This window comes from Mobula hypostoma, chromosome 7 (genome assembly GCF_963921235.1).
Source record: "Mobula hypostoma chromosome 7, sMobHyp1.1, whole genome shotgun sequence".
Lineage (NCBI taxonomy): Eukaryota > Metazoa > Chordata > Chondrichthyes > Myliobatiformes > Myliobatidae > Mobula > Mobula hypostoma.
The window spans coordinates 58,820,009-58,838,416 of record NC_086103.1 but is presented as its reverse complement, the minus strand read 5'-3'; the positions used below and the strand labels follow the sequence as shown (position 1 = coordinate 58,838,416).

At 38.3% G+C, this 18,408-nt stretch overlaps 1 long non-coding RNA gene across 2 annotated transcripts in view; it reads left to right on the top strand.

The window, feature by feature from the left end:
- Nucleotides 1-1,622: 1,622 nt before the first annotated feature.
- LOC134349337 (uncharacterized) overlaps nucleotides 1,623-18,408 on the top strand; it is a 29,171-nt gene continuing 12,385 nt past the window's right edge. Inside the window, exons 1-3 of one of the 2 annotated variants that reach the window (XR_010018648.1) lie at nucleotides 1,623-2,023; nucleotides 10,228-10,325; nucleotides 12,671-12,758. This is a non-coding gene — a long non-coding RNA (uncharacterized LOC134349337). The remainder of the gene's footprint in view (nucleotides 2,024-10,227; nucleotides 10,326-12,670; nucleotides 12,759-18,408) is intronic. The other variant, XR_010018649.1, reaches the window with a different exon arrangement.

Here is an 18,408-nt window from a genome sequence, read left to right as displayed (position 1 = left end):
CATTAGTGGTACAAATTTACTCACCACTACATGTTGCTACATGATTCATTTGCTGAAGAATTACAAAAGAATTGAACATTAGGCAATCAGCACTAAACATTCTCATTTCTGACCTTATAGTGTAAGGAAGATTATAAATGGAACAACTGAAGATGTTTAGGACTACAACACAACCCAGAGAAACGTCTACAATGAGATATTGGAGCTAGGATGATTGGTTCCAACAACTAAAGCTATTTTCCTTGGTGTGAGTTATGTCACTAATCATTGAAATCCCCTTGATGTCATAGTCAAATGCTGTCTTTACATTAAGGCCTGTCACTCACATCACGCCTTTGCATTTAAGATCTTTGGACCATGTTTGAATCTAAGATCAATGAACCTGGAGCCAAATAATCACACCAGACCCAAACTAGATGTTAGTGAACAAGTTATGGCATAGTGTTAATGTAGGCATTGTGCCCAGGTGTCAGAACCGCAGAGTCCAATGAAATTCAGTGCAGCACACTCTGAGGGAGAGTTATTGTCATGTCGTATTTATGAAGAGAGTGGCATTTCCCAGAATGTCTCTGTGGGACATTGTTAATAACAAGACTTCTACTACATCACAAGGAAAGACACTGGGGGTAATTTGGGAAAGTGTTGATAACAAATCAGCATTTGTCATTTGGTGATCACAGATGACCTTTTACAACTCCAATGAATTTTATTTCCTTTGATTTTAAAGGATTCTTCAGTGATGCTGGGAGTTACTTGCTACCCTGGAGAAATGAACATTTCATCAATTAAATTTTTGATCATTATCTTGCATGATTAAATTGCCAATTTGCCTTATCTGTCAAACAGAGCTTCTGACCATGAACTGCCATCTGAAACATTTGTGGTAAAGCTAAAGAAATTGGTTTGATCTTTACAATATTTACTTGAAAGAAAATTCTGCTCCTTCAGTTCAGGATATAACAATGGAGAAACTGTGGAGGGTCAGGGGTTATTGAGACTTGGCAGGGTTTACCAGCATATTATATGGTGGTGCGTTCTCAGGCTATGTCATTGTAGGGCTCATGTAGTTTGAAAATGTAGGAATGCAAGAATAGATCCTTTGGGGTAATTTCAGTTTAAATTGGGATTATATCCAAGGACAGCATCCTCTGAAGTTATTTGTGGCACCACTTAGAAAGCACAGAATGTAGCCATTATCTGCATTTTCTTCATCCAATACCACAAGGGAAATGATGTTTTTCCTTCAGACGATGCAAGTTGGAATGAAAATTGAAATACAACTATGAACATTGGTGTCAGCTTCTTTTTGCATTTCAGTTCATTATAGAAACTCAGTAAAACCAATAATGTATGTAATTATAATCTTGTTATTGCTATGTGCTTTCCTTTGGTAAATTATGCCAGTATTCGTCCACTTTAACTTCTTGGTCTGATAGCTTTCAGTGAATCTGTTGCTGCATGGCTGCAGGCCAATACAGTCAGCTGGCAATCTGACCACCTTTTCATTACTACTTGCCAAGGGGTGGGGGGTGGGGGCGACCTTTGGGTATCCATTAATATCCTAGTTTGACTGATTAACCACAATGAGATGGACAATTAACTCTGTAAGCCAGCCCAGAACACTGAACCTGATTTGTTTAGTGACTCAGTTTCTGGGATGGAAAAGAAAGCATTTAAGGTCCGTTTTATAAATCTGGAAGGGCTAAGTCACTGTAAAGCCAATGAATATTTTGACCTGTAATCATTGTTCTATCAGAGCAATGTTTTGCCTGCATCAAGATCACACAAATCTCAATGAACTAATGATCATAATCTGTTTGCACTGAATTGAAGAGGTAACTGCTGGTTAGGATAGAGGAAGATCACCTTTCATCTTTGAATAATGCCATTGAGTCTTTTGCATCTTCTTAAATTGGACCTCTGATTAATATCCCAAATAAAGAAGGCAGCTTTCATTCAACAGCATGCAATTTGTAGTCAAATCTTTGGATGAGTACTGGTAACTGAAATCTTCTTATCTGAGGTAAGATTGACATTACTGAACTAAATTTTAGCTTATTTGTTGTTTTACTGCATCTTTTTAATTAGAGATTGTGGAAAGGCTTCTGAACGGGAACGGTTGGCTGGAATGATTAGTAATTTCTGTGCTGGGCAATTAAATGCCCATTCCATCCTCAATAGGCAGTGACCCATAAAAATAGCTGTCAGTAAGCAACATAAGTATACCTTGAGCTTCAATGTTTAGTGCCATGACATTGACCAGAGCTTACATCTTTGTCATACAAAGCTGTACCACATATATCAAACACTATTAAATAAATTGCAATTTTTAGTTGTCATCTAATATATTAACAGACCAAAATTTACAATAGAGAACCTAAGTCATTAAAAAAAACTCGTTGTTACAGTAGGGAGATGGTAAGATCTACTAACTCAGTAGGCTGCTCCAGCAGTACATTCTTGTCCACAATCATGATTACACTGTGGTGCATTGCAGAGATCTCTCGCATAAATACGAATAGAACAGGAGTACTCAAGTGTTTTATTTCATACTTCTAATTGCAGTAAGTCAGAGGTTAATACAAAATAGCTTTGATATTTAAAAAACAAATTTGTGCAACTGAACCATGTGATTCTGAAGATGTATTTTAATGAAATATTGCTTCCATGCTAAAGAAAGCACTCTCAATATTAAGCAGAACTATATGACAGTGTTTAAGCACAAGAAGGATGCTGAAAAAAAGATTTAGGGTGATTATTACAAGAGCCATTAGAACATAACTGATTACTGGCATCTCCTTGCAAGTGTCAATGCCAGGCATTCTTGAAAAGCAGGACCAGGAGCACAAATTATGTAACATACCCAGTTGACAGTGAATTGAATGATTCAAATATTTTGTTGTGCCTCAGACCACAATCTTCGGCTGGTATTAGCATTTTCACAATCGAGTTCTAAGATGTTCTTTTATCACAGTTATATACTTGTCTAGCACTGCTGTACAGTATTTTCCACTTCAGCATCAATTGCTTCGTCAATTGGTCTGAACCTTTTACTTGCCAGAGGTTGCCAGAGATGTCCGTATATATTTTTTCTTTGGTATAATTCTAATACTGTACATTTAATTCTTCAGTCTCTTTAAAAATGGACTTGGGAAATAGTTGTGAGATGAAACCAGTTATGTATCAATGAATTACATTATTTCAATTCAAAACTTGCAATTATAAAATAAAACATAATTAAACTATATTAATTAGTTAATTTTGTTTTAGCTAAATCCCTTAATTTAGAAACATTGAATGTAGATGATAAAAAGAAGCATATTTCCCCTTGATTTTCTCCTCTGCAGCACTTGATAGAATAACAGATAATAGTGTATACTGCATGAAGTCAGATTTGATGCAGGATCCAGGAGGATATTTCTCAGTACAAATGCTGGGAAATCTCAGCAAGAGTGAACTGGTTATTGGACTCCATGTTGAATCTTGGCAAATTCCATGTCCAGTAAGTTCAAAACTTTGACCACTCATCAGTCAATGGTTAACTATCAATTACAAAAAGAACAGAAAATGCTGTAAATTTTCAGCAGGTCATGCCACTTCTGTGAGAAGAGAACGAGGGTTAACTGTTCCCTTGGCATTTATGAGAAATTGATTTTTGCAAGGCTCCTCTAGCTTTTTTTAAAACAACTGAAGCTAATGTAAAAAAAAACTCAGGTGTTAGTCTCTTTTCTTAAATTCTATCTTCTATTTTTCTAGTGATACATAAAAGATAGATTACTACTTCCCGATGTGACAATACAGACTTTCCAATGTGATAATTTTCTTTTCAAAGCAAGGCATTTGAGCAAAATGATTATTTTATTGAGTATAAGAAATCATCACGCTAGCTACTTCATTAGTATCTTGCTCTTTTCTTCAAACCTGTCTGATGTACTGCAGAGAGTGGAACAATTGAAGAACTCAAATCATACGTTTGAAATTCCAACTAACATTACTTATCTAAACAATTTTGTAGAAAAGGGAGCAAAATTCCAGAAATATGACACTTTCATAAAGGTAAATAAATAATTTCATTCTTAACCAAGAGATGCTCAGGTACCAATTGAGTGTGACTGAAATAAAATACCAGTCCCCAGAAGTTAGCATTAATGGTTCCTGATTTTTCATCACATGCTTCAGTTTAATCGAAACATTAAAATGTAAAGAAAAATTGGGGACTTAATGAGTTGCTGAGTTTGCCATTTTCTCTCTAATTCAGAGTCTTACAAACATGGATTTGTACAGCACAGAACAGGCCTTTCCATTTCTCTGCCATCCTTTACATCCATCTACATTAATCCCATTTATCTACATTAGGACCACACTTTCTGATCTGGTAATATGTTGGAGGAACTTAAACTGTAGCAGTGACACCCAAGAGCTTATAATATACCCAGCCACCATTTTTTGGATGTTTTTATCAGATATGCATATATAATTGCAGAAGCAGGCTTTCTTGGTGTTTGTCAGGTCTGCTTTAGCATTATTTTACCTATGACCTATCTTAACAGGTCCCCAAGCAACAATGGGAACCTCTGTCCCCTGCTTTACACTCATTTGAGAGTAAACCAATTTCTTACCAAATGATTTGTTTAATTATTCTTTGGAAACCTTGCAGTTATTCATTAGGCTGCAGTAATGGGATTCCAAATCAACATTCCAATCTCTTAATCTGCAAACGTTTCAATGATTAATTTCTACTAGACACAACTGCAGTTGAGAGTACCTTAACTTCTAACATATGAGGTGAATTCCTTCTGCTCCACATTGGCTCTGGATCAAAATTTTACTTCAGGGATCAAGCTTCCCTTTGTGCTGTTCCATGTTCTTCCCAAAATATCATCAAACATGGTTCCAGCTGCCTTTTCTTGCAGCCATGGAAGTACTTAAGAATGCAAAATAGTTGCAATAATTTTCACATGATACCCTACCAATTATAGAGGTTTCAGAACCACACCTCCTGTACCTAATAAAGTGACCATTGGACATTCTTCTGTATGCTCATGGATTTCTGCTGCTGTAGCCTATCCACTTCAAGGTCTGATGCATTCTGCATTCAGAAATACTCTTCTGAACAGCACTTTTGTAAAGTGTGGTTATGAGTTACTGTCACCTTCTTGTTAACTTGAACCTGATTGACTATACTTCTCTGACCTCTCTTATTAATGAGTTGTTTTCGCCCACAGAACTATCGCTCACTGGATTTTTTTTTGGTTTTCACAGCATTCTCAGTAAACACTGGAGACTGTTGTACATGAGAACCCCAGGAGGTCAGCAATTTTTGAGATACTCAAACCACCCTATCCGGCACCAACAATCATTCCACCGTCAGTCACTGAGATGACATTTCTTCAGATTCTAATGTTTGCTCTGAACAACAGCTGAACCTCTTGACCATGTCTGCATGCTTTTACGCATTGGGTTGCTGCCGCATGATTGGCTGGTTAGATATTTGCATTAATGAGCAGGTTTACAGGTGTACTTAATAAAGTGGCCACTGGCTGTATCTTCTGGTCCATTCACTTCAGATATTTCTGCAGCCAAGTGAATGATTGTCAAGGTAATAAGTGAACAACTAGTCTTAAAATGAGCCTGCCACGTTTAAATTAGATTTGCCAGATTTTTGTGTGCTGTCTCTAATGTATGGATCTATTTCTCCTAGCACAATGACTCCCCTTAGTACTGAATATTGACTGATAACTATGCATGTGCATTGATTTGTTCTCTCTCTCTCTCTACAATGTGAATACATGAGTTAAAGCCACCTCCACATCTGTGCTTCTATTTAATTGATAGGTAGATGTACAGACACAACAAATTGGCAACAAGTTCAAACCTAAATGTCAGCAAGTATCAGCAACTGCGCCAATAGATATGGGACGACAGACTTCGGAGGGAAGGAGAGAGACAGCAAGAGGAAAGAGTGAATTCATATGGACTTGTCACGGATGCTAACAAAGGGACACATGACTAACTGCTTAGTACACAGTGAAAGATGTACAACTAGCAAAGTTGAAGTGAAAATAATGTGAGGATGGCCTTAGTTGGGAAAGTTGATGAACTTGATGGTGCTAATGAGGACTGGAAATTGCATATGAAGAGGGTTTGAACAGTATTGTAATGTGAACGACGTGGATGAGGAAAATAAAGTCTCCCTGCTTCTTAGCTTAATGGGTGCTAGAATGTACTGTTTTTTACAAACTTAGTAACTCTTGAAAAACCTACAAGCAAGATATTTGACAAAATTGTTGCAATTTTACAAAATCATTTGAGCCCTAAACCACTAGAAATAGCTGAGAGATTTAGATTTTACAAAGGGAACCAGTCAAAGGATGAAAACATTTCTGAATACATTACAGAACTGTGCAAACTTTCTCAGTACTGTGAGTTTAGGAATGGGTTTTCTGATGCATTAAAGGACAGGCTTGTGTGTGGCATGCATAGTCCAAGCAGTCAAGAGAGACTACTGTCACAAAGAGGACTAATCTTAGAATGGGCATTGACCATTGCAACATCATTAGACACTGCTGCAAAGGATACAGCAGAACTACTGAAAAAGTATTTAGAATGTGAAAGGCAAAAAAATGTCCCTGAATGGTGCAAAAAGCCAGTCCTCATTAGCACTATCAAATTCATCAGCTTTCCCAACTAAGGCCATCGTCAGGTTACTTTCACTTTAACTTTGTTGGTTGTGCGTCTTTCGCTGTGTACTATGCAGTGTCCCTTTGTTAACATCCATGGTGGATCCTTATAAATTCACTCTTGCTGTTAGTGATGTGGCAAATTATTCTATAATGCAAATGACTGTTGGTTCAAAGAAAAAGTTTGCAGAAGGTGTCATAGACAAGGTCACATAGAGAGATTGTGGAGGTCAGACAAAAAGCACAACCAAAGAACAGAGTGAAAAATTCCAAACACAAAACTAAAGTAAAGCATAAAGTGACTGAATGTGAAACTGAATCAGACAACAGAGTCTCTGACAAAGGTGAGCTGCCACGCCTAGAACTGCATAGCATTACAGAAGCAGATTGTGAAATCATACGGATCACAACTGATGTGTCTGGTGTAAAACTGAAAATGGAGCTGGTTACAGCGTCAGCTTTGTTTGTAAGTCCTGAGGCAGTCTACAACAGACTGTTTTCTAAGCTACCTTTAGAAAAGACCTCAGTGAAGCTAAAGATCTACATGAATGAAGAAGTATCTCGCAAAGGCAAACTGAAAGTGAATGTGAAGTATGGAGGAAAACACTGCAGTTAGAGCTTTGTGCTGAAAAGTGGTGGGCCAGCAGCTTTCGGACATGAATGGTAGAGATAAATCCAACTATACTGGCACACAATTAAAGCTCTCAATGTGTCATCAACAGGCAACTGCAACCCAAATGGTAACACTAGCCAGAGACTGTTATAACTGCTTAATACTAATGAGCAGGGTATTGGTAAATTCAAAGGCATGAAGGCCAGAATTGAACTGGATGAAGCAGCAACAGCAAGAGTCCATAAAGCGCGTCCAGTGCCTTACGCACTACATCCTAAAGTGGATGCTGAAATTCAGAGCTTGGAGGTGTCTCGCATTCTCTCCAAGGTTGACTGGAGCAATTGGGTCATGCCCATTGTCCCGATGATCAAGAAAGGGAAGGCCAGAGCTGTTCGCGTATGCAGGGGCTTCAAATTGAGCATCAACCCTGTGCTGTGTACAGTGCAGTATCCCCTGCCACAAATAGAAATGTGGGTTTTTCAAGAATGAAATCTCATATTGTGGACCTTTCATTGACAAGCATGGCATACATAAATCACAAGAAAAGACTGAAGCAGTGCTACAAGTACCCAAACAGAAAAATGTGTCACAACTCAGGTTATACTTGAGCCTTGCAAACTACTACCACCAGTTTCTTCCAAACATTGCTACAATGCTGCACCCATTGAATGCATTGTTGCAGACCAGGAGCAAAGTGGGAATGGTCAAAAAGATATGAAAGAGCATTAAAGGAAACAAAGAGACTATTAACAACAGAGGAACTGCTCACCCATTATGACCCGTCTCTGTCCATTAGACTGGCATGCAACATGTCTACTTATGGCATTAGTGCCATTTTGTCTCACATTATAAAAGATGGATCTGAATGGCTGATTACATTTGCTTCAAGATCACTGACAAGCTCGGAATGCAATTATGCACAGATTGACTGAAAGGCCCTTAGTCTAGCATGGGGAATTACTAAATTCTACCACTATCTCTATGGACAAATATATATACTAATGACAGATCACCAGACCACTGCGTCCATTTTCAATCCCAGACGTGTCTGTTACCTGTTACAATGTTGGGCACTTTTTCTAGGAGCCCATTCTTATGACATAGAGCTCAAATGTACCAAGCAACACAGCAGTGCTGACAGCTTGTCACGTCTTCCACTGTTGACAACGGAAGATGAAAAGTCTTCATTCTGTGACCCGGTAGAGTTGTTCCACACAGTACTGGTGGACCAGTTGCCAGTAACAAATTCTGAAATATGAAGAGGAACAAGGAGTTACCTGACATTGTCAAAAGTCTATGAAATCAGCATGCAAAGATGGCCAGCTTGTGGTAATCTTATGTTTCCAGAGTTCCTGGTGAGATGAGACTAACTGTCTGTCAAAGAACTCTGATGTGTGGATCTCGTGTTGTAGTTCCCTCTAAACTATGCTCCAGGGTGTTAGAGAATCTGCACGAAGAACTCTTGGGTATAGGCAAAATGAAGAATCTTGTCCGGAGCCTTGTCTGGTGGCTGGGAATAGATTGACAGATTGAAGACTTCACCAAAAGCTGTTTGGGATCTACAAGGTTCAAAATGCACCCATACGGGCACCATTACACCCATTGGAATGGCCATCTTCACCATGGCAAAGAGTACATATTGACTTTGCTGAGCCATTCATGAACATACTTTTGATTGCTGTGGATGCTCATTCAAAGTAGCCTGAGGTCACACCAATGAAATAAATGACCTCAGAAAAGACTGTCTTCACTCTGAGGACTATTTTCACTAGAAATGACCTGCCTGAACAAATTTTGAGTGACAATGAACAACAATACATGTTAGAAGGGTTTAGACTGTTCATGAGGAAAAATGGCCTCAAACATTTCAAGTCAGCTCCTCACCACCCAGCAATGAATGGATTAGCTGAAAGGTTTGTCCAAGTCGTCAAGAAATCTATTAAAGCTTTGGACAAGAAGAACATTTCTCTACAGCACAAGGTGGACAACTTCCTTTCTGTGTATTGGAACTCTGGTCATGCAATGACAAATCAAACACCTGCAATGCTGTTCATGAACAGGAATCTGAGACTCACATAGACCTCCTGAAACCACATCGCTGAAGGGAAGTGCAGAGTAAACAGTTCTGCCAGTTACCAAGTAAATCAGCAAGGAACTTGGAGGTTGGACAATCAGTCCTAGCGCGTGATTACCAAGAAGACAAGTGGACACCCGATAGGATAGCTGAAGAACTGGACCAATGATGCTCACAGTGGATGTTGGAGCTCCTACATGGAGACGTCATATGGACCAGATACTGGATGATCAGCCAAAAAACACACCTGAGTCATCTTTATCCAAGAAGACAGATGCATTACAGCCACTGGACTTAGCTCTCAGTGATGATCATGTCACTGACAGCAGCATAACACCTGCAACATAGAAAGGTGTCTCTGACAAGACATCTGCCAAATGCGATGCCACTCCATTGGTCCAGACGAGCTATCCCGAAAGAAACAGAGCAGCACCCAAGAGACTGAATCTTTAGTATAGTGAAGTTAGTTATGGACTGTTATTGTGAAGGCATGTTTATTTGAATATGTTTTATGACAGGGAAATTGAATGTTTTGTTACGTATATCATTTAGTGTTGCATTAATCTAAAGGGGGAGGAAGTGTAATGTATAGATCTATTTCTTTTAGTGCAATGACCCTCCTCGCCTTAGCGCTGATTATTGATTGATAACTATGCATGTGCAATGATCTGTTCTCTCTCTGTCTGCAATGTGACTATACCAGTTAAAGCCCACCTCCATGTGCATGCTTTTATTTAATTGACATGTATTTGTACAGATACAACACTGTTGTCATTGTCCCTTCTGGCAATTCCCCCACCTTGCTATTTACCTCAGGAATTGGGCCTTAATCCCCTCATTTAATTTCCAATCATTCCCAGGTTCCATTAACTACACACACCTGCTTCCCATCAGAAAATGCAGGATAAAGACCCTGTGATCACAACAAGGAGCTGCCAGTTCGTTGGTCAACTCTGGTGTAAGTAATCTCGTTTCATAATTCTTAAGACTATCAGTTCTAAGTCTAGCATTGCTCCTGGATTCTCTCCAATCCCAAGACTTCAGGTAAAGACTCTGCTGGAAACTGATTCTACGCTCGCTACAGTGATAACAACTCCCGACTCTGTTCCCCGCACCCATGTTCTGCACTTGGGTTTGTCCACCGCCATGCTCGTGTAACAACTGTCCAATCCAAATTGTATTTAATATATTTAGTTGTAAAGTACATACAAAGCAATGGAGAAGAGTAGAGGTGCCTACAATGAGAGTCCAGGCTGAAACTGCAGTAACAGGCTTTCAGAGTGTGTATGACTCCCTCTACTGCATGACTCAAAGGGGCTTGTGTGACCTCCCTGAACAGAGCACGAATCAGCTCTGGGAATTCTTCATAACTGGTTACTTATCAGCTCTCCATTGGCTTGCATACATCTCCTGCTTACCAACTCCCAAATAAACTTGTACCTTGATGTAACAGAAAAACATCTTTCCTCACCAATCATTCAACATCATCCCCTCTGCAAACCAACAATCTCTGATTATCTTCTTTTCTGCTTCCACAACTCTAAACTGGCAATTATAGTCCCCACCTCCACACCGACTGGCATCACCATTAGTTGCAGGTCCTTCCCACCCAGTCCTCTCTCTTATGATCCCCTGACCCTAACAATGACCTTAGATACCTGATCATTTTTGTAGGTGTCACATTGTAGCAGTAAACAGGGCAAAGTCCATCCCTCATGTCAAGCCAATTCAGGAACTCTGGTCGCCAGATAAGCTGGCTGGTGGCGTAGTGGCATCAGCGCCGGACTTCGAAGTGAAGGCTCCCATGTTCGAACCCAGCCGGCTCCTCAGACACGTTTTCCATCCGTGCTGGGTCGAGCGTCGAGCTAGCAACTCAACCTCGTTAAAAAAAGAAAATGCCTGCTACAGAAGCATCAACAGCAAAGAGTTGATGGCCTGTGCTCTCTCGTGAGTTTTTTTTTCCTGGTCACCAGATACAAATGGTTTTCCAAGAGGTTGGCCAATAAACAAAATACTTATTGTTGAGTTGTGCAGAGACCAGTAAGCTTACTTGTACACATGCCAACTAACTTCCAGCCTCTCAAATTTTATTGCAAACATTATCTATTTTAAATGTGTAGTAAGCTGGTATATTGAAATCAAAAATACACTCTCTATTTGTAATAATGAAGCAGGATACTTAGTAAAGCAGTCTAGGTGAAAGTTTAATGAAACAGATGACAGACTGAGTAAACATTGCTTTATTAGTAAAATCCTAGTTGACAGATGAGCCATCAATAGCTTACTCAGTGACAATGAAGCTGTGGATTTCAAAACTGGATTAAAAAATTTTCCTTTTGACACAAAAATCAAGATGGTAATTGAAATAAAATATGAAAGTTATATTTTCATAAAGTTCTGGGCCATGGAAAGAAATATTGAGTGTACTGTATATAAGTGGAGGAAATGGGAAGACATGAGATTGCAGAAATAGAGACCACTAGTGGATGGTAAAATTAAGTTGAAGTGGGCGATCTGGATTGTTTAAGAAGTTAGGGGGAAGTGGAGAAAATACTTTACAAAGCAAGAGGCATCAGTTTACTAAAATTAGAAAGTGGAAATGTAGATAATGGCAGCTTTGACTAGGATCGGTTTCTATGGCTACAGTAATAAATACCAGAGTAATAACAGCTTTCAGGTAGTAAGTAATGTTATTCCGCAAAGACATGACATCTGACAGCCAGAAAGCTGCATTTAGCATTGTTGATGGCAGTGAATAAGAATGTGTTACATTGTAGTGCTTAGAAGTGCTTTTCACCTAACAAAAATGTTACTTTAACTGTACTTATTGACTCTGTAATGTATATATGCAACAGTTTTTTTTTGGCGAAATTAAGCTTCAGGAGCAATTTGTGAGGGTTTAATCCTTTATGACAATTCATTGGTTTATATTGTGTATTTGACACCATAACGCCTCTGATGAAAGAGCTTCAATAAGAGCAGAAGTAGGTCAAACAGGATCTTGAGCCTGCTCTGCCATTCAATTAAATCTTGGCTGATCACAGCTTGGCCTCAATTCCAATTTCCTGCCCAATCCCCTTAACAGTTGATTTCCTTAACATCCAAAAATCTCTCAGATTTGTATTTATTTAATGGCTTACCGGATGGAATATTTGCAATTTATCACCCTCTGAGAGAAATTTCTCCATTTTCCTACCTTAAATGGCTAAACCCTTAATCGGAGACAAGATCCATCTACCTTGTTAAGCTCCTTCTAAATCTATGCATTTCAATAATATATCTTCTCATTCTTCAAACGTACAGAGAACATTGACCCAATTTGCTCAGCCTTGTTTCATAAGATAACTCCCTCTGGGGTCTATCTGGTGAACTTCCCTGTACCACATCCAAGGTAAGAATATCCTCAGTTGAAATAAAGAAACCAAGTTTTTTCTTATTAAAGGCCTGAACAGACTTTAATTGTTTTGTACTTAAATCTCTTTCTAATAACTTCCAATTTTGCTATGCACCTTCAGAAATGCTGCACGATTGCATGTTAATTTCTTGTAGAAGGACATCTCGATCTTCCTGAAAATTCATGTTTAACAATTTCACTTATTTAGATGATGCTCAACTTTTTATACCTGTTACAAGAGTGCATATATATTTCCACATTGTTGTCCAAATGCTGTATTTTTATTCATGCACTTATTTATATCCCTTTGTCGATGACTGGTGTCCTCCTCACAACTTGCTTGCCTATTTCTCTTGGATGCACTGTGCATTTTCCCCTTATGTTAATTGTAAATAAGAAATAGGATCAGCACTGGACCATTCATTTACTCAAACCTGTCCGCTATTCATCAAGATCTTCTGTCTTAAATATGCTTTTCATGCCCTATGCTTATAAACCTTTAATACCTAGAAACTTATCTTTATTTTGATGTAATCAATGACTAAGCCTCCACAAGACGTTGGGGTAGAGAATTTCAAGGATTCACCACCATCTGAGAAATTTCTCCTCATTTCAGTTATAAATTGCCTGGTTGTTTGTGACTTCTGGTTTTATAATCTTTAGCCACAAGAAACATCCACCTCTCCCACTGCACAGCTCTCTAACGATCTTTTATGTTTCATTGAGGCCATATCTCATTCTTCTTAACCCCAGAGAATAGATGGCCAGCCCATTTAATTTCTCATGAGATATTGTTTCCATTCCGAGAATACATCAGGAGACATCAGGTGAATTTTTGTTGCATTCACAAAGGGAGAACAAAACTGTACACAATAGTCCAGGTGAGTCTTTCCAAAATCCAACATAATTGCAAAGAAACATCCTTATTTTTGCAATAACATTTGTCTTCCTAATTGCCCGCTGGAGGTTAGCCTTCCTTGTATACAGGAATGCCCAGATCCCTTTAAACATCAATGTTTCCCAATCTCTCATCATTTAAAAAAAATGTTACTCAGCATTTGTGTTTTATCTTACAGAAATGGACAATCTCACATCTTGCACAGTATATTTCATCTTCCATATTACTTGCCTCCCTTAACATATCTCCAGCTACTTCAAGCCTTGTTGCTTCCATTATCATTCACATTATTGAATATTAAGGTCACATTATTGTTCACATTCATGTCATCAGGAAATTTGGGAATGCTGTTCTTGAAACTAAAATAAAAGCTAAAAATGCTGGAAACTCAATATTTCAGGTCAAAGGTGAAATTTTAATAAAGGTTCTTCAACCTGAAAATTAACAACTTTTTTCACAGATGCTGCCTCACCTGCTTAGTGTTTCCAGTGTTTTCTCTTTTTATTTGTGACTTGCTGCATCTTCAGCTTTTTTATGTATTGTAGGTGATCCACTGAGCTGTGTCATTGATGTAAATTATGAATGGTTGGGTTAGAGGCCCTGTTTCCTGCTTGTTATCCAGCTGTCAATTCACACAAATGCTAATAGTAAACTCCCACATCAGGCCTAATTAATAGCCTTCTGAAAATCTAAGTACTCCACATCCACTTATGTCCCCTCAACTAATTCACTCGATACAGTACCTAACAGCTCCAAGCTATTTGTTAAATATAATTTCCCTTTCATAACTGCGGAGATTACATCACTAATTTCTGATGTACTCCACTAGTTAATCGTGCCAGCATTAAAATGACATATTTTTCCATATTCTCTGTTTCAGACAGTTAACCAATTATCTGTCCATATTCCCCTCAATACCATGTGCCTTTACCTTTTACAATAACTTTTTACTTGGCATCTTATCAAACACTTTCTGAAAAGCAAATACTCATTAATTAGTTCCACTTCATCCCTCCTGTCAGTTACAATTCCGAATTATCAATAAATTTGTCAAACCTTATTTCCCCTTCTTGAAGCTATACTCTCTCTACCTAATCACATCATAATTTTTGGGGTGTTATGTTTTAACTCCAGCACTGCTGGATTGCAAATGTAAGGCTAACATTTCTATAGCTCCCATTTTTCTCTCCTCCTTTCTTAAATAGTAGTGTACTGAACTTTGCTGTTTTCCAAATTGCTGGGACTTTTCCATGAAACCTGAAATTTTATAAGATCACAGCCAATGCAACCATTACTTCTACAGCCATTTACTTTGGAACTGTAGAATGCAGCCCACTAGGTTCACAAGTCTTGTCATCTTTAGTCCCATTAGTTTGCCTTTTATCTCAAAATTATACTTCTAGTCTAGGAATATTGATTGTTTAAGCTTCATCTTGCTTTTGGCCACCGAGTACCTACTATTTTTCATTGCTTTCAAAGTTGTTTGCTGTGAAAACAGCCATAAATACTTGTTTAATGTTGCTGTCATTTCCTTATTCTATATTATTATCATTTTCTTGTCCCAACTTCAAAGGGATTATTTTATCTGTTTCATGTACTTATTGAAGGTCTTTTGATATCCCCTTTTGTATATTTTTTCAGTTTCCTTACTATCATTTTTGATTAAGATTTTGTTTCTAAAATCGTCCTCCCAACTTTCAGGTCCTAGGCTTCCTCTTTCAATTTAATATAATCTATCATGTTCTTTGCTGGCCACGGACAGATGGCTTTTCCCATGAAGTCTTTATTTCTCAATGAAACATACATTCTTTGAGAATAACAACGTATTTCTGTATTGTCTGCCACAACTTATCTATCACTGTGCCTTTTAATCAAAATTTCCAAATTTACCTGAGCCAACTCATATCTATTTAATTATTTTAATTCAACCTTATAACTAAAGTTCAGTTTGTCATTTTCAAGATGAATGTGAAATTCTGTCATATCATGGTACGTTCCTCAGAATTATTCTTTCTGTTAAGATTACTAATGAATTTTATCTCCTTCCATAGGATCATATCTAAAGCAACCTGTTCTTTTATCAGGTCTACAATGTATTTTCTTAACCTATTATTTTGGATGAAATTCAAGAATTTAACCTCAACTTTCATAAACTCTCAATTCAGCACAAAACAGTTGGGGTATTTAAGTTTGTGAAATGTAATCTATTATATTCTATATTTCATAGAAATAATTTGTCTCTTGTTTGTCTCCACAATGGATGCATTTTCTGTAAAACTAATGCAATTGATCAACATGCCAACATGCTTTTTTATTGTCTATATATTGTAACTGACAATGAATAAAGAGAAGTGACCCATATCTTATGACAAAGCAGCTCTCCAGCTACCCGTTACAGGTAGCAGCAAATAATGGTCAAGAAATTCCATCAAATAATTAAAACAAGAGCACTGTGTAAGATAAAATTACACTTGCATCCAGATATCTTGGCCTGTACAGATCTCGCTTTCTCCAACATAAACCCTCCCAAATGATGTCAATACTAATATAACACTCAATCTTTGCTTTAATCGTGATTTTCAACACTGAAAAATGGCTGCCTTAAAACTGGAGCTCAACATCTTGACGAAGTCCTGACGAAGGGTCTCGGCCCGAAACGTCACTGTACCTCTTCCCAGAGATGCTGCCTGACCTGCTGCGTTCACTAGCAACTTTGATGTGTGTTGCTTCAACATCTTGAAGTGTTACACGCTTTTCAAATATCTCCTGAAACAATTGCAAAATTAGATAAAATAAATGAAAGCAACATATTGTTCCCATAATTTAACACACAAACTCATGTATCAAAATGTATCTGGTCATGTCTACTGTGAAACCTATAGCTTCGCGGGCAGGCAGGCAGACTGCTGGAAAGTGAGCCAGTATTGGAGCTGCAAGTAGAGGTGGGGAAAAAACATGGGAGGAGCGACAAGATACTCTGTACTATGTCTGGGTATTTCCATTAACCACTTTGCATCTCCCAGTATCACTGAACTGAATTATCTCTCGAGCTATAATTGGATCCAAACCAACGTGAACAGTTGGCTAAGCAACAGATCAGTGAGCTGGAAATGGATCCAGTTTCTAAGAAGACCCTTTTGTTCCTCACAGAACAACCAGTAATTACCAACTCTGACTTTCCACTGTTTAAACGGTTAATACTCAAATTCCATTCATTGACTTCACTAAGATCAATGATGTCCTGCAATGTAAAAAACAGCCTCAGCAATGTGCCTGGATTGCATTTCACATGAAGGTCAAAGTCGTGGCTGCTCTAAGTTTCTTAGACTGGGGATCATTCCAGGTTTCTGCCACTGGTCTAGTATTCTCATAGTATCCTGTTCAGGTGACAAACTTCATACTCAGGGAGAGAATCTTATGGGAACTTCCTTTCTCTCACAGGAGTAAGGTGAGCAGGTATGGGCATTTGGCTGCAGTGTTGTAACATTACTCTGAAACAAAACCTTCATGGCAACTTCCTGACAAGGTGCACCTGGATGTAGACTTGAATGTTTTTCAAGATGGCCTTTGCACAAAGAAACTGCCACCTGCAGGCACTTGACTTCAGCAATCTGCCCAGATTCCATTGATACTACTGAGCAGATTCCCAGTACATATCCATCATTTCTAGAATGTCTGCGAGATGGATTTTTGGAGCAGTTTGCCATTTGACTTTTCTAGGGGATTAGCAACACTAGATTGGGTGTTATTTAATGAACTGGAAATGATTAGGGAACTTAAGGTAAAAGAATCCTTGGGAGACTGTGATCACACTACGATTGTGTTCAACTTGAAACTTGATAGAGAGAAAGTAAAGTCTGCTGTAGCAGTATTTCATTGGAGTAAAGGAAATAGTAGTGGTATGAAAGAGAAGTTGGCCAAAGTAAATTGGAAGGAGACATTGAGCAATGGTGTGAATTTCTGGGAAAAAAATGAGGAAGGTGCGGGACAGATGTATTCCAAAAACAAAGAAATACCCAAATAGCAAAATAGTACGATGATGGCTGACAGGAATGTCAAAGCTAATGTCAAAGCAAAAGAGAAGATATCCAACAAAACAAAAATTAGCAGGAAGATGGAGGATTCGGAAGCTTTTAAAAACCAGCATAAAGCAACTAAAAGGATCATTGGGAAGGAAAAGATAAAATATGAAAGCAAGCTAGCAAACAATATCAAAGTGGGTAGAAAAAGCTTTTTCAAGTATGGGAAAAATAAAGAGAGATGAGAGTAGATATAGAACCACTAGAAAATGAGGCTGGAGAAATAATAACGGAGGACAAGGAGATGACAGATGAACTAAATCGGTATTTTGCATCAGTCTTCGCTTGGAAGGAACTAACAGTGTGCCAAGTGTTGAAGGATGCGAGGGAAGAGAAGAGGGTACAGTTACTATTTCAAGGGAGAAGGTCCTCAAAAAGCTGAAAGACCTAAAGGTACATAAGTCACTCAGACCGAATGAACTGCACCCTTGAGTTCTGAAAGAGGTAGTGGTAGAGATAGTGGAGGTATTAGTAATGATCTTTCAAGAATCATTGCACTCTGGCCTGGTTCCAGAAGACTAGAAAATTACAAATGTCACTCCACTCTTTAACAAAGGAGGGAAGTAGTGGAAAGGAAATTATAGATGAGCTAGCCTGACCTCAGTGGTTGGAAAGATGTTGGTATCAATTGTTAAGGATGAGGTTATTGAGTACTTGGTGACACAGGACA